Source organism: Moschus berezovskii, chromosome 6 (genome assembly GCF_049115385.1).
Source record: "Moschus berezovskii isolate FMDL1 chromosome 6, NW_MosBer_1.0, whole genome shotgun sequence".
Taxonomy (NCBI): domain Eukaryota; kingdom Metazoa; phylum Chordata; class Mammalia; order Artiodactyla; family Moschidae; genus Moschus; species Moschus berezovskii.
Genome location: NC_142465.1, coordinates 20,601,266 through 20,617,741, shown reverse-complemented (window position 1 = coordinate 20,617,741; position 16,476 = coordinate 20,601,266).

Genomic DNA, 16,476 nt, shown 5'->3' with positions numbered 1-16,476 from the left:
CCAAATCGGAAAAGGAATATGTCAAGGTTGTATATTGTCACCCTGCTTATTTAACTTCTATGCAGAGTACATCATGAGGAACGCTGGGCTGGAAGAAGCACAAGCTGGAATCAGGATTGCCGGGAGAAATATCAATAACCTCAGATACGCAGATGACACCACCCTTATGGCAGAAAGTGAAGAGGAACTCAAAAGCCTCTTGATGAAAGTGAAAGAGGAGAATGAAAAGGTTGGCTTGAAGCTCAACATTCAGAAAACAAAGATCATGGCATCTGGTTCCATCACTTCATGGGAAATAGATGGAGAAACAGTGGAAAACAGTGTCAGACTTTATTTTTTTGGGCTCCAAAATCACTGCAGATGCTGATTGCAGCCATGAAATTAAAAGACACTTACTCCTTGGAAGGAAAGTTATGACCAACCTAGTTAGCATGTTAAAAACAGAGACATTACTTTGCCAACCAAGGTCCATCTAGTCAAGGCTATGGCTTTTCCAGTGGTCATGTATGGATGTGAGAGTTGGACTGTGAAGAAAGCTGATCGCCGAAGAATTGATGCTTTTCAACTGTGGTGCTGGAGAAGACTTGAGAGTCCCTTGGACTGCAAGGATATCCAATCAGTTCATTCTAAAGGAGATCAATCCTGGGTGTTCATTGGAGGGACTGATGCTAAAGCTGAAACTCCAATACTTTGGCCACCTGATGTGATGAGTTGACTCACTGGAAAAGACTCTGATGCTGAGAGGACTTGGGGGCAGGAGGAGACAGGGATGACAGAGAATGAGATGGATGGATGGCATCACCGACTCGATGGACATGAGTTTGAGTGAACTCCAGGAGTTGATGTTGGACAGGGAGGCCTGGCGTGCTGTGATTCATGGGGTCGCAAAGAGTCACGACTTAGTGACTGAACTGAACTGAACTGAACTGATGTTCTTTGTAGCCAAAGATGGAGAAGCTCTATACAGTCAGCAAAAACAAACCTGGAACTGACTGTAGCTCAGATCATGAGCTCCGTATTGAAAAATTCAGGCTTAAATTCAGAAAGTAGGGAAGACCACTAGGCCATTCAGCTATGACCTATATCAAACTCCACATGATTATACAGTGGAGGTGATCAATAGATTCAAGGGATCAGATCTGGTAGACAGAATGTCTACCAGGGACTATGGATAGAGGTTCATAACACTGTACAAAACCATCTCAAAGCAAAAGTAATGCAAGAAGGCAGTGTTTGTCTGAGGAGGCTTTAAAAATAGCTGAGGAAAGAAGAAAAGTAAAAAGTAAAGGAGAAAGAGAAAGATATATCCAAGTTAATGCAGAGTTCCAGAGACGAGCATGGAGAAGAAGGCCTTAAATGATCAAAGCAAAAAAAATAGAGTAAAACAATGGAATGAGGAAGACCAGAGATCTCTTCAAGAAAACTGGGGCTATCAGGGGAAGATTTCATGGAAGGATGAGCAGAATAAAGGACAGAAATGGTAAGGACCTAACAGAAGGGATTAAGAAGAGGTGGCAAGAATATTATACTAAAGAAGAACTACACCAAAAGGTCTTAGTGACACAGATAACTGGGTGATGATGTGGGGTTACTCACCTAGAGCCAAATGTCCTGGAGTATAAAGTCAATGGGCCATAGGAAGCATCACTACAAACAAAGTGAGTGGAGGTGATGGAATTCCAGCTGGCTATTTTAAATCCTCAAAGATGATAATGTTAAAGTGCTGCACTCAATATTTTAGCAAATTTGGGAAACTCAGTAGTGGGCATAGGACTGGAAAATGTCAGTTTTCATTCCAATTCTAAAGACGGGCAATGCCAAAGAATGTTCAAACTGCCATACAATTGTGTTCATTTCACATGCTAGCAAGGTTATGCTCAAAATCCTCCAAGCTAGGTTTCAGCAGTATGTGAACTGAGAATTTTCGGATATACAAGTTGGGTTTCAAAGACGTAGTGGAACCAGAGATCGAACTGTCAACATTCATTGGATTGAAGAGAAAGCAAGGGAGTTCCAGAAAAATATATGCTTCACTGACTACAGTAAAGCACTTAGCTGTGTGGATCACAACAAACTGTGGAAATTATTAAGGAGATGAGAATAGCAGACCACCTTACCTGTCTCCTGAGAAAACTGTATGATGGTCAAGAAGAAACAGTTAGAACCAGACATGAAACAACTGATTGGATCAAAATTGGGACAGGAGTACAAAAGTGTAGTATACTGTCACCCTGATTATTTATATTCTATGCAGAGGACAACATGCTAAATGCTGGGTTGGATGAATCAAAAGCTGGAATCAAGATTCCCAGGAGAAAAATCAACAACCTCAGGTATGCAGATATCATCCTAATAGCAGAAAATGAAGAAGAACTAAAGAGTTTCTTGATGGTGAAAGAGGGGAGTGAAAAAGCTGGCTTAATACTCAGAATTCAAAAACCTAAGATCATGGCATCCAATCATATCACTTCATGGCAAATAGAAGGGGGAAAAGTGGAAACAGTGACAGATTTTATTCTCCTGGGTGATTGCAGCATGAAATTAAAAGATACTTGCTCCTTGAAAGGAAAGCTATGACAAACATAGACAGCATACTAAAAAGCAGAGACATCAATTTTCTGACAAAATCCTGCCTAGTCAAAGCTGTGGTTTTTCCAGTAGTCATATATGGATGTTATCATTGGACCAGAAAGAAGACTGAGCACCAAAGAATTGATGATTTTCAAATTGTAGTGTTGGAGAAGACTCTTAAGAGTTACTTGGACTGCAAGGAGCAAAAACCAGTCAATCCTAAAGGAAATCAACCCTGAATATTCATTGGAAGGACTGATGCTGAAGTTGAAGCTCCAATACTTTGGCCGCCTGATGCGAAGAACTGACTCACTGGAAAAAAACAATGATGCTGGGAAAGACTGAGGGCAGGAGGAGAAGAGGCAAACAGAGGTTGAGATGGTAGGATAGCTTCACCGACTCAATGGACATGAGTTTGAGCAAATTCCAGGAGATAGTGAAGGACAGGGAAGCCTGGCTTGCTATAGTCCATGGAGTTGCAAAGAAAAGGACATGACTTAGTGACCGAACAACAGCAGTGAGGTTCTAGAACTGGCTCATATCCACATGGGAGTGCAGCTAATGAGCATCTCTTCCTAATTCTGCATTCAATAACTTCATATTGAGAGTGTGAAATCATTCGTGGCACGAATGTTTAAACCACAGAAATCAGCAAAAGTTACAAATGAAGACTCCTCTAACTCTCAGAGTCACTGCATATGTTCCTCTATTTCTATGCCCAGGGATCTTTTTTTCCAATGATATGCCAAACATTGCTTATAATAAAGTTAGGCACTAGCTGATTTATTTTCCTTTAGGGAGTCTTCACTCTTTGCTCTGCTTGGCAGATAGAAAGATGACTGGTAACTTCAATCAGACTTTTAACTGAGTAGAGGCTGGATTGAAACTCTGGCAAGGTTCTATCCACCTCAAGTTACCGAGCTTCTCTGGTATACACATCCAGACTTTTCAACTGAAAGAGCCTCGCCTGAACTCTCAGCCTCTTGTCTCAGCAAAATTTACCTCACAGAGAGCTTATTAACTCTTATTAAATGATTGGATGGCATCACTGACTCAATGGACATTAATTTGAGCAAATGTCAGGAGATAGTGAAGGACGGCGAAGCCTGGCTTGCTACAGTTTATGGAGTTGCAAAGAGTAGGACACAACTTGGTGACTGAACAACAGCAACAGCGAGGTTCTAGAACTGGTTCAAATTGCCAGTTCTATATCTAATATTTTCCTATTCCTGCTTTTGTTTTCCTTAAAAGAAGAGGGAATAATTGGCTATCTACATTTATGAAAAAGACTAATTTTAGTTTTATTTATAATTCATGGAGGAAAAAATACTATGAAATGGAAACACTAGCTGAGTTTAGGATAAATATTTCTTCTTTGCAGTAAATCTTAATGTTTGAATGATTCCTATAATTTTAAGAAAAATATAAAACATTAATTGTAGAAGTAGTTTTTTAAATTATATATTTTAATTTCAGATAGAATTTATTGGCCTTCTCTCTGTCACATTATCCCACTTACCCTTCTAATTGATCTAATTCTTTCCTCATCCTGGCTTAATATAAATATTTATATGTAGTAAGTTGTTTATTTAAGTATTGCATTTATAACAACAAAATATTCACTTATTTAGTAAAGAGTAAAATTGTATACCATTTCAGAAGAGAATCTGTTTATTTGTGCTCAAATAATATAAAGCAATAATCTTTTCACTTGAGATTTTTCCCTAGAACTTTATTTGGGGTAGAGGTTAGGTAGAAGGAAGCAGAATGTACCATGGCATTTTTAAAGTAATCTTATCACTAAAGGCTTAACATCTTTGTTAAATAGGTGGGCTTATATTTCAATCATCTACTATTGAGTTATGAGGCATAAAATACATTCAGTTACTTCTTGAAAAAATTATCTGATTATCTAAAATTTTATGCTTAGGATGTTATATGGCAGTTATTTAATAACATCATAAACATCAAAATTTCTGAGTTATTTTATTAGAATTTCTAAAATGTTGTTACATGATCAAAGGTAAACAGCCTATCACAAATATCATCATTAATCGACATTTGAATGTACATATTAGAATTGTCCTTAAAATACTTTGATCTTACATACTTACATAAGTTTAATGAAATCAAATGTTTAAAAAGAAGATTTAAAGCATATTTTAGTCTGAGAGTAACATGCTTTCTCTGTGATTTTGTAGATTTCTTAGGATAACAGAAAAATAGCAGATAAAAGTAGCCTATGGAAAAGGCAATTGGAGTATAAAATGACTCCCAAAATATGAGTTTTGTTCTTCCCTTGGAGAACATGTAAACTTAATAATGGATCAAATAATTTTCTTCCCTTAAGTTGATAACAAAACAAAAATATACTTAGTTACAAAGAAGCAGAGCTGCATAGTTTTAAACATATAATTTGCCTTTTAGCCAAAAAATGGGAAAAAAAGTTTTAAATTTAAAACTGAACATTATGAATGCTGCTGCTGCTAAGTCACTTCAGTCATGTCCGACTCTGTGCGACCCCATAGATGGCAGCCCACCAGGCTCCCCTGTCCCTGGGATTCCCCATGCAAGAGTACTGGAGTGGGGTGCCATTTCCTTCTCCAATGTATGAAAGTGAAAAGTGAAAGCGAAGATGCTCAGTTGTGTCAGACTCAGCGACCCCATGGACTGCAGCCTACCAGGCTCCTCCGTCCATGGGATTTTCCAGGCAAGAGTACTGGAGTGGGGTGACATTGCCTTCTCTGAACACTACAAATAGATTTAGTAATTCACCAAGATATCGAAATAAAAATAAGCTACCCATCATCTTAAAAGGAAAGTGTGACTTATTCATCTTCATAACATTTAAATGCCTACTCTGTGTCTGCCACACAGTAGACAATTATTAAATATTTGCTCAAATGGTAATAACATTTTCTCTGTTTTTTAGGAAAAATACAACATTCATACTATCTGTTTCTGGATTTTGATATTCCCATTTCCTGTAATGTTATCTTTTAATACATTATCTTAAACATAATTGCAGCCATTCTGTTTAACATAATCTGAATTAAATTATGCACTATAAATTAATAATATAATTTTATTGTACTAGTTATTTAGTTTTGAAAAACACTTTTGGATCATGTATGATAAATTACTACGGGCTGTATAGAAAATACAGGACATTGATAATTCAAGAATCTCAAAATTTAGTAGGCTATCAATTGACTATAATTTATTTTTCAGTGTTTTTTACAAGCTTATAAACTGAGAGCTGGGAATGTAGTAGTAGGCCTTTAAAAACAAAAAGAAAAAAGGCTTATGATCTCCTTGGCATATAGTTTTAAGAACAAAGTAGCAAGAGCAGCCCCCCTCCCCATCCCAATCTAAGAGATTAAAGGTATGTGCTCCAATACTGGTAAATTTGTCAATAATAAAATACCAAACTATTTTATCTATGAAGTCTATTATGTAACAAACGTCATTACCTATTTGAAAAACAAACAAACAAAAAGTAGTCTAATTACTTGGCCCATATCCTATTTACTTGCTACATTTTTTTTTCCCCCATAATCAGCATGCAGTGGTTTAAAGAAATACTAGGAAAACGAAGAAGGAGAAGAAGAGGGGAAGGGAGACAGCAAGGGTGAGAAAGGGGAGAAAGAGAAACCCCAGAAATAAATAGCCAATAGATTCAGAGTCTGGAATAACAAACATGTTGGAAATGACCATTCAGAGATGAAAATCGCTACAAATAACATCTTAAAAGACCTAGTGGAAAAGGTAGAGAACATGAAATGCTGAATTTAGTAGACATATAAGTCTAAAAAAGAAGAGTAAACAGGAAATATCACAAGTAAAAAGACAAAATAGAGATGAGAATTTCCTTTGAGAGTTCTATCACAATATTGGACACTGGCGGAGGGGGGAGAGACAAATTAAGATAAATCATCGAAAATTATCCAACTAGAATGTAAAGAGGGAAAAAGAGACAGGACAGAATTTTTTAGCCAATATTCAAGTTTTTAGCCAATATTCAAAAATGTGCACTGGATTTATACTCCCTCCTTAAACAACTAAAAATGCATAAAATATATGAAACAGAAATTTTCAAACATTGTACAAAACTCAGTACAGGACAGGAATTTCTGAAAGAGAAAAAAAAATAAATAAATGAGCTGAGCAAAGTCATATCCCAACATCCTGCCTGTAGAAAATCCCTATGGCATAGAACAAGATGGTGGAATCAAGGTAGAGTTGACTGGTTTCCCTGAGTGGAGGAGACAGAGATGGAATTCCAAGAAATTGTAGAGTTGGGAGGCCAAGAAAATTAGAGTGTGTAGAACACACCCAGAGAGGAGAGAGTTGCAAGGAGAAATAGTTCTTGGGTTCTTTACAAGGTCACCCTTATATCTATGAATGAGCAAAACACAGCAACATGGATGAAGAAAATACACAAGGCTTTGGCGGGGAATGGAAGCACAAGGAACAGTCAATGGAGTTTTCAAAGGGTCATCAATAGTTTAGTTCCACAGTGAACAAGCCATAGTGAAAACAGTCAGAGGGGATGGGGTAGTGTACTCAGAAGATACTTAGCAGTGAGACAAAATTGACCCTAGAATAAAGGTTGCTGAGATCCTACCTGAGAAACACACACAGAAATGTATATATCCTTTCCTCTCACCATGCACAAAAGTTAATTCAGAATGGATCATAAACCTAAATGGAATATAAAATTCTGTTCTGTGTTTTGCAAAAGCACAGATAACTATGTGACAAGTATTAATAGGTTTTGCCCCCATAGGGAACCTATTCTGAGCACTGTTGTAAACCATATGATTAGTAAACATAGATTTTTATTATATCCCTCAAACAGAAGATAAAGTATTCACACATATCAAAGAACAACTCGGTAATAATTAAATGAGGAGGAATGACTGATAATCTGAATCCAAAATAGTCTACCTTATACCTTAAGCCAAAAATTATATATCATGCAGAAGAATGAGTACAGTGTATGCATACTCATTGTATCAGTTCAGTTCAGTCACTCAGTCGTCCTGAATAAACAGGTTTTGTCTCTGACACTTTTTAAAACTGCCGAATCTTCTGCTGTAAGACTAAGAAATATTTTTTCCCCTCCTTGAGGAAACATTTTTCTCTATATCCCTTTTTCTACGAAACTGTAAGATCTTGAGAGCCAAACTGGGGTGAGAACCTAAAGAAATTGGTCAAGGGGGAAGTGACTCTACTTGATTCTAGTTTTATCCAGAGATTAAAGATCCAAGTTAAGTATGTGTGTTCCAACTATCGTCACCATTTTGGGCAGCTACAAAGGAGTTTGAGGCCAAAGCTCAACCTGTAATAAAGACAGTGCAATTGTTTAGTCCCCCTCTGGTTCATCTGTCTCCCTCAGGGACTTTGCAAAGTGATTAAAGGAAGCAGGTGTGTTTTACTTCTCCTTGTATCCGTCATTCTTTTTCTACTGGACATGGCTGAACAAAATCATATTATCTGCATTAAAATGTAATTTAGTTTCTAGCCGGTAATTTATTTTACATGAAAAGTAATGATTTAGGATTTTTCACCTCTTTACGAACAGTTTCACTTATGACTGTCTGCCGCAGGAATGACATAGCTATTTTAACATAGTTAAGATTTGAGTGTCTTTCATAAAGTGAGAGAGGTTTTATAAAGCACTTAGCTCATTCTTAAATAAGCTAAATGAATCTTAGCTCTTTCTCTGAAGACACTAAAAGGGTTAAAATTTGTTTTATTCTGACTGCATTTTACTTATAAGTTTCTTGAACAGTATTCTAAAGTTACACCCATTTCAGTGAAGATGTAGATATAACTAAACCCAGGATAGCTTTGTTTCAGAGCAATCTCCTTCCTAATTATGTCATCTTCACCATGTTCTCAATGGAACCAGTAGTCTTTTTGCAGTGTTTAAAAAATACAGTTTACAGTTTACCTATATCACTTCTAATTTTAAATAGAATTCTCTTAAAATAGAGCCAATTCAGTTCAGTTCAGTCACTCAGTTGTGTCTGAATCCTTGCAACCCCATGGACTGCAGCGTGCCAGACTTCCCTGTCCATCACCAACTCCCGGAGTGTGCTCAAACTCATGTCCATCGAGTCAGTGATGCCATCCAACCATCTCATCCTCTGTCGACTCCTTCTCCTCCAGCCTTCAATCTTTCCCAGCATTAGGGTCTTTTCCAAGGAGTCAGTTCCTTGCATCAGGTAGCCAAAGTATTGGAGTTTCAGCTTCAGCATCAGTCCTTCCAATGAATAATCAGGACTGATTTCCTTTAGGACAGACCGCTTGGATCTCCTTACAGGTCCAGAGACTCTCGAATGTCTTCAACAACACAGCTCAAAAGCATCAGTTCTTTGGCACTCAGCTTTCTTTATAGTCCAACTCTTACACCCATACATGACTACTGGAAAAACCATAGCTTTAACTAGATGAACATTCTTGGCAAAGTAACATCTCTGCTTTTTAATATGCTGTCTAGGTTGGTCATAACTTATCTTCCAAGAAGCTAGAGCCTTTTAATTTCATGGCTGCAGTCACCATCTGCAGTGATTGTGAAGCCCCCAAAAATAAAGTCTCTCATTGTATCCATTGTTCCCTCATCTATTTGCCATGAAGTGATGGGACTAGATGCCATGATCTTAGTACATGAATGTTGAGTTTAAGCCAACTTTTTCACTCTCCTCTTTCACTTTCATCAAGAGGCTTTTTAGTTCTTCACTTTATTCCATAAGGGTGGTGTCACATGCCTACCTGAGGTTATTGATATTTGTAACAGCAATATTGATTCCAGCACAGCATTTCTCATAATGTACTCTGCATAGAAGTTAAATAAGCAGGGTGACAATACAGCCTTGACGTACTCCTTTCCCAATTTGCAACCAGTCTATTGTCCCACGTCCAGTTCTGACTGTTGTTTCTTGACCTACATACAGATTTCTCAGAAGGCAGGTAAGATGGTCTGGTATTTCCATCTCTTGAAGAATTTTCCACAGTTTGTTGTGATCCACACAGTCAAAGGCTTTGGCATAGTCAATAAAGCAGAAGTAGATGTTTTCCTGGAACTCTCTTGAATTTTCGATGATTAATGAATGTTGGCAATTTGAATTTTGATTCCTCTGCCTTTCCTAAATCCAGCTTGAACATCTGGAAGTTCATGGTTCATGTACTGTTAAAGATAGGCTTGGAGAATTTTAAGCATTACTTTGCTAGCATGTGAGATGAGCATGTGAGTAGTGTGTGAAACTACCGCAATTGTGCAGTAGTTTGAGCATTCTTTGGCATTGCCTTTCTTTGAGATTGGAGTGAAACTGACCTTTTCCAGTCCTGTGGCCACTGCTCAGTTTTCCAAATGTGCTGGCATATTGAGTGCAGCATTTTCACAGCACCATCTTTTAGGATTTGAATTACCTCAACTGGAATTCCATCACCTCCACTAGCTTTATTCAGAGTGATGATTCCTAAGGTCCACTTGATTTCACATTCCAAGATGTCTGGCTCTAGGTGAGTGGTCATACCATCATAGTTATCTGGGTCATGAAGATCTTTTTTGTATGATTTTTCTGTGTATTCTTGCCACCTCTTCTTAATATCTTCTGCTTCTGTTAGGTCCATACTATTTCTGTCTTTTATTGAGCCCATCTTTGCATGAAATGTTTCCTTGGTATCTCTAATTTTCTTGAAGAGCTCTCTAGTCTTTCCCATTCTATTATATTCCTCTATTACTTTGCATGTGATCACTGAGGAAGGCTTCTTATCTCTCCTTGCTATTCTTTGGAACTCTGCATTCAAATGGGTATATTTTTCCTTTTCTCCTTCATCTTTAGCTTCTCTTTTCTCAGCTATTTGTAAGGATTCCTCAGACAACCATTTTGCCTTTTTGAATTTTTCTTGGGGATGGTCTTGATCACTGCCTCCTGTACAATGTCATGAACCTCTGTCCATAGTTCTTCATGCACTCTATCAGATCTAATCCCTTGACTCTACTTGTCACTTCCACTATATAATCGTAAGGGATTTGATTTAGGTCATACCCGAATGATCTGGGGGGTTTTCCCTACTTTCTTCAATTTAAGTCTGAATTTGGCAATAAGGACGTGGTCGCCTGGTGAAGGCAATGGCAAACCACTTCAGTATTCTTGCCTTGAGAACCCCATGAACAGAATGAAAAGGCAAAAAGTTAGGACACTGCAAGATGAACTCCCCAGGTTGGTAGGTGTCCAATAAATCCAATATGGGAGATCAGTGGAAAAATAACTCCAGAAACGGAGCAAAGTAAAAACAACACCCAGTTGTGGATGTGACTGGTGATAGAAGTAAAGTGTGATGCTGTAAAGAGCAATATTGCCTATGAACATGGAATGTTAGGTCCATGAATCAAGGCAAATTGGAAGTGATCAACTAGGAGATGGCAAGGGTTAACATCGACATTTTAGGAATCAGCCAACTAAAATGGACTGGAGTGGGTGAATTTAACTCAGATGACCATTATATCTACTACTGTGGGCAAGAATCCTTTTGAAGAAATAGAGTAGCCCTCACAGTAAACAAAAGAATCCAGAATGCAGTACTTGCATTCAATCTCATAAACAACAGAATGATCTCTATTCACTTCCAAGGCAAACCATTCAAAATCACAATAACCCAAGTCTATGACCCGACCAGTAATGCTGAAGAAGCTGAAGTTGAATGGTTCTATGAAGATCTACAAGACCTTCTAGAACTAACACCCAAAAAAGATGTCCTTTTCATCATAGGGGACTGGAATGCTAAAGTAGGAAGGCAAGAAACACCTGGAGTAACAGGGAAATGTGGCCTTGGTGTACAAGATGAAGCAGCTCAAAGGCTAACAGAGTTTTGCCAAGAGAACGCACTGGTCCTAGCAAACACCCTCTTCCAACAACACAAAAGAAGACTCTACACATGGACATCACCAGATGGTCAATACCGAAATCAGATTGATTATATTCTTTGTAGCCAAAGATGGAGAAGCTCTATACAGTCACCAAAAACAAGACCAGGAGCTGACTATGGCTCAGATCATGAACTCTGTATTGCCAAAATAGAATCAAAGACATGATAAATATTCTTTATAGTTAAAAACAAGATATGACTTTTTATAAAAATTAAATAAATTAGATACTCCTTTGTGATATAACATTTATTCATGTGCCACCTTAACTTAGAGAAGGCAAATCTTCTTCCCCCGCTACTTTCATTTTAACTTACAGGCCAATAACTCCAAATTGAATTAACTTACTTTTCAATAAGATTGTTGATGCAATTGAGTAATTATGCTAAGTTGCTTCATCATTATTATTCTCAGCTCTGCATATATAACAATGATTGAGTTAAAACTCCTATTTACATATTACAGTCTGTGGTTATCTAGACTGTCATATTTTTAATTTTGAGGTAACATTAATTAAAAGACATGGAAAATTCATCTAAGAGATCAGTCTAGAGAAACTACATTTTTATATATTTGTATGCACATAAAGTACATGTATATAATAGCTTTCTTTGGAGTAATTGAGCTTTCCAAATAATACTAAGAAGAGTTATCCTTTTTTTTTTTTTATTATGTTCAACACTATATTTTGAAATTCCTTCAACAGGTCAATGTTTCCAATTAGCAATAGTATACAACAAAGTACAAGTTAGTTTCTAAATCTTAATATAAATAGTTGCTCTTGCCTCCAAAACTATTCACCCTCATCCATACAAAGTACTGTGTTTCTGATTGTAAAATTAATACACCTGATGCAGTAGCATTCTTTGGAATCATCTGTACCATATTCCTGAACAGCCTTTGATCCTGTTCTGACTCAAAATCTTTATCCAGTATTTAATGACCTTTTCTCATCAACTAACCACATATACATTTTTATTAAACACCTGGTTTGCAGGATACAATAATTTGAACTGAATTGGAAATTTTCTGTATGCTATTCATCGAGACACTTGGTGAAGGCTTAGAGAGTAATAGGGCATAGTCTCTTTACTGACAAAACATAGCATCCAGTCTTATTCAGATAAATAAACAAATGGCAAAGTGAAGTGTGATGAATGCAAAAAAGGAAAAGCATACAGAGACTGCACAGAGAGTGAGTGATTATTTCTGCTTGGAGAATATCTGGGAAGACTTTGCAGAGGAAGTGATATGTGATTTGGGGCTAAAGAATAAATAAAGTATCCATCAGGTGGATAAATGGACATTTTAAATAATGGAACTTAGATATTCAAAGAAATAAGGTTTATTATACTTCCCAAATATAAAGAAAGCTAAGCACCAAAGAATTGATGCTTTTGAACTGTGGTGTTGGAGAAGACTCTTCAGAGTCCCTTGGACTGCAAGGAGATCCAACAAGTCCATCCTAAAGGAGATCAGTCCTGGGTGTTCATTGGAAGGACTGATGCTGAAGCTGAAACTCCAATACTTTGGCCACCTCACGCGAAGAGCTGATTCATTTGAAAAGACCCTGATGCTGGGAAAGATTGAAGGTGAGAGGAGAAGGGGATGACAGAGGATGAGATGGTTGGATGGCATCACTGACTCAATGGTCTTGAGTTTGAGTAAGTCTAGGAGTTGGTGATGGACAGGGAAGCCTGGTGTGCTGCAGTCCATGGGGTCGCAAAGAGTTGGACATGACTGAGCGACTGAACTGAACTGATACTTCCCAAAACAGAAGTCAACTCCCTTTCCTAACAGACCCCATGCTAGTATTACTAGTGGATTATTCAAAACCTCATTACAGTTTATATTGCACCTTTTCAAAGCTCCTACATGGACTGTGTTTTGTGATAGTAGTCAGGAAGTTTATAAACATTTATTACTTCTGGATAAATGCTAGGATTGTACTCACTCACCTCATTTAATGGTTACTCTGAACAAGTAAGTTTCTTTGAGCAGTGAAATAAGAATGGAAGTGGCATGTATTTTTTCTAGGCAACAGCTTTTGAGATCTGACATTTTACTTGGTAGACATCAGATCCCTTCCACCTGTCATGGATTTACATATTGAGAAGGAGTCTGTGTAAGCCTGAGTTTTTGACTGGCAATGATAAGGAGATCCCCAACCTGCTCCTGGATGGAGGTTTCATATGAGGGAATAACGAAATTTTAGTCTTATATCTTGATAAGATTTTAGGTTGTTTTTTTACCACAGCATAACCTATTCTGTGCAATAATGGTTTTAGATGCTTTAAAATTAAGCCTTTGGTACCAAAATAAAGTGGGTAAATGGATGAGAAGTTGTTTATATATATATAAAATATACATTGCTTTATAAAGTATCTCCATATTGTAATGATTCTCCACATAGTAGGCACTGCTCTTAGCTCATCTATTTATCCCTGGGCATGCATAGCCATTATTATTAGTCCTCTGATTTTATATACTTTTTTGGCATTGTGCATTATGTTTTCATAGTACTTACCTTAATTTATAATAATGAAATTACTGATATAATTATTTCATTATTGTTTGTCTCTTATGTATATATATTGTGATTCCAAGTAGATAATGCCATGTCAGTATACCCTAATGAATAGAAAACATACTAGATCAGGGTATCTAAGTAAGTGAAAGTAATGTGAATGAATGCATGAGTGTATGAATGCATAAATGATGTAGAAAATTAAAATTATTGACTTACAATAGATAAAAAGAGCAGCCACAATGATATAATATGATTTTCTCATTTAACAGATTAGAATACTTCAATCTACACTGGCCTGTGATTCAACAATGGCAACAGAGAGAATCAGTAACTTGACTTTCAATCTTATAGTATTTTTATTTTTAGAATGCAATTTCCATATTTTTTTTAAAGATTTAAAATGAATAGCTGCCATTAGATAGCTGTATCACGTTGAACAAATATTTAACCCTTTGGGACCACAATGCTCTTGTCTCTAAAGGCAAAATAATATTATCTACTGTGGGATAAAGGAAGCAATATATGTAAAGTAAGTAAGAAGATTTCTTGCATACTATTTACATACAGACATGCAGACATACACTATACAAAATGAATACTATATATGTGCATACACATATATTTACTCTGATGTGATGATGTTAATGATGAATATATATAATCAAGTCACAAAATGTGGAATCTTTAACAAGTTTCAGGATTCTAATTATTCTTCATACATTCTAAGTCTCTTGAATAGTCATGCATTTAGGTGAAATTTCTGAGACTGAATAATTTTATGAAATAGGGTGGAGAAATTACATGTATTATGAGTAGCTTCATAATTGATTTTATACATTTTAATTTTTATAGTTATATCTCTATGATATTTTTGAGTTATAATTTCAAAAATCATGCTGCTGCTGCTTCTAAGTCACTTCAGTCATGTCCGACTCTGTGCGACCCCATAGACAGCAGCCCACCTGGCTCCCCCATCCCTGGGGATTCTCCAGGCAAGAACACTGGAGTGGATTGCCATTTCCTTCTCCAATGCATGAAAGTGAAAAGTGAAAGTGAAGTCACTCAGTCGTGTCCGACTCTTAGAGACCCCATGGACTGCAGCCTACCAGGCTCCTCCATCCATGGGATTGTCCAGGCAAGAGTACTGAGTGGGGTGCCATTGCCTTCTCCATCAAACATCACACTAAGTTGTAAAATTACTATCACCAAGGCTATGTTTTAAACAATTATTTCATGGAAAAAGAGAGAAAGAGGAGACCACTTATGGTTTGTTGATTTTACCCAAGATTCAAAATGGTACAGAGGTAAATGCTGATACTTATAAAGAATCCACTTTGTGTCAGAATTTCCAGGCATCATATATATATATATGATATATATATACAATTTATAAATTGTAATGTTAAATATAATTTCACTTCTATATATTATCTACTAATTTTTTAGAGAAAAATTTAAGACTGTGCCATAATAATTTGTCAAAATCATCAATTAAAAATTGTTAATTTAAAAATGTTCAGAAAAGAAATAAATGTATACACTAAAATGATAAAAGCCAAATCCTCAGACTTCCTAAGACAACGCAGTTTCAAATTTTAAGGACAAATTAAGTAGAGTGTCCAGATGCACAGAGATAACCTGTTAAACATCACCTCTTGTATTTTACTTGCTACCGCTGCTTTGTCGAACTCTTTGTGACCCCATGGACTACAGCCCACCAGGCTCCTCTGTCCATAGGATTCTTCAGGCAAGAATATTGGAATGGATTGCCATGCCCCCCTTCAGGGGATTTTCTCAACACAGGGATTAAACCCAAGTATCCTCAATTGCAGGCAGACTCTACCATGTGAGCCACCCCATGGGTTAGGATTACTATGCAGTAAATGTAGGAATGCTATATAAAACAATAAAGCCAAAAATTTGTAAAACAGATTCTAATGTATAAATATAACATTCTCTATAAAGAGGATATTGGTAAAACAAAAGAAAAATTTCTAAAATAAACAAACCCTTAATGTTGGCTTAAAATATAGTCTCTATTAGTATTTTCTAACAGTTCCTTATCATAATTTACATCCTCTTCTTCACCCCAGAGATTCTTGAAACTGTTAAATTTCTCACATCAACATTAATTCTTTGGCCGAAAAACTTAAGCCTGTGCTCATTACTTTAACTGTCCTTTGAACCAGGGATTTGTCAACAGCTGGAGTGAAGTCTTTATGTCTCTCTAAACAGTAGTGCAATGGAATTCCATCTCCAATTACTATGTATAGTAAGAACAGTTCCATCTCAATCTTGGTTGTGAAGAGTTCTCAATGTCTCATAAATTTTAAGACAAATGTATATGACAACCACTTTTGTAACTTACACCCTTTGTATATCCACAAATTAGAAGTGGGAAGTCAGCATTCTTTTTCCATAGCTGGAAATATAGCAT